This window comes from Pundamilia nyererei, unplaced genomic scaffold, assembly GCF_000239375.1.
Source record: "Pundamilia nyererei isolate P.nyererei 1_Seehausen unplaced genomic scaffold, PunNye1.0 scaffold00034, whole genome shotgun sequence".
NCBI lineage: Eukaryota > Metazoa > Chordata > Actinopteri > Cichliformes > Cichlidae > Pundamilia > Pundamilia nyererei.
This window is the reverse complement of record NW_005187435.1, coordinates 757,001-758,582: the sequence shown is the minus strand read 5'-3', so window position 1 is coordinate 758,582 and position 1,582 is coordinate 757,001. Positions and strand designations below refer to the sequence as shown.

The 1,582-nt window shown below is 37.0% G+C and overlaps 1 protein-coding gene across 1 annotated transcript in view; it reads right to left on the bottom strand.

Moving 5' to 3' along the window:
* Positions 1 to 1,582, bottom strand: part of LOC102198220 (transcription factor HES-5-like) — a 19,708-nt gene that overhangs the window by 4,779 nt on the left and 13,347 nt on the right. The window lies entirely within an intron of this gene.

The following is a 1,582-nucleotide window of genomic DNA, read 5'->3' as shown; positions in this document are numbered from 1 at the left end:
TCATTTAATGTCAGATCTGATCTCTTCCTTCTGACATGAAGTTCAACTCATGTGGCAAAGTGACCAAATTCATTTCCCAAGTGATGAAGGACACTAGAAAACAATATCATTCATAATAATGAACAGTACTGTTTCATTATAACATATAGTATGGATTTTTCTCATTTTTTCTGATATCCAGATGTAGCAGGTGTGTTTTTTGCTTTTCAGTTTGTGGTTGGTGTGAGCAGATAGCTGCTCTCACTTTCCCACACTCAGCACTGAATGATGTGGTCAGTGCACTACAAAGGTCTTTGAAAGGAGCTTTTGTGATGGTTGGTGGTCGTGTGCTCCAACAGAGACAGAGCCTGACGTCAACAACCATCTGGAGGGAAACAACATGATTGGTTTCCTCCAGATATGCTAAAATTTGAATATATAATGCAAATACATTTAGATTCTCTGATAATACAAAACTTGGTTTTCTGTTTTTCAGTTTGCAGTTTGGTTAAATTCACTTAATTCCAATTTTATCACAAACACCTGCTGCAGATTATAAATGAGGCGGTCGACACAGCTGTTTCCTGAAGTGTGCCAAATCCCTCTGGACAATAGTCCGGCACTCGTGCATGGTTAGGATGCAAATCAACTTGTACTGTGACCATCTCTGTCTGAGGTTTCCCACCCTTACTTCATTAAAGTTTTTCCCACTGGGTCTCTGAGAGTGAGTCTTGTCTATTTTCCCTCTATTTTCTATCTTTTTACTGCTTTTTCTGGTGGATCAATACAGTTTTGTCTGAATGCTTCATTTAAAAGTTTTCAAATTCCAGCAGATCAAACTGGCCACATTTTCCCACCTAAATAACTACACAAAGGAAACTTCCTTGTGGAGTTTAACTTAACTTATGACCCATTGCAAACAAAAAAAAGTGACAACTCAGTCTGTCATAAATGTTTTTAATCAGGAATATTCTCATTGTTCCACCAGATGTGTTAAATCATAGGCTACACAGTAAACTAAAACACTCATTCAAGATGTATATGGTGAAAACTATATGGAAACTGAGATCATATACAAAGTTTGGATCATTTCAAAAACATGCAATATTGTATTTAACAATCAAATTGGTTAAAAGGAAAATGCTAATATTTTTTTATGAAGTCATCCTATCCAGCTGTAACAGATGTACCATCTGTCTTGTGGATTGTAGTTGGTGTGAGCAGACAGTTGCTCCACATTCCCACACTCAGTGTTGAATGAGGTGGTAAGTGCACCACAAAGGTCTTTGAAAACAGCTTTTGTCATGGTTTGTGGTTGTGTGCTCAGACAGAGACAGAGTCTGATGTCACCAACCTTTCTGGAGGGAAACAACATAATTGGTGTTTTCAACCATGTGATAAAATCCCAAACTAAAGTCAAAACCACATCAGCTGTTTCTCATAATAATATGCACTTGCCTATTTAAGTTATATCTGTTGAAAATGTTACGTTTTTACACAAATTTATCTTGGTGTTAAAGGTACAGAAACTGAATAAATGTTATTTAAAGTGTGTGTGTGTGTGTGTGTGTGTGTGTGTGTGTGTGTGTGTGTGTGTGTGTGT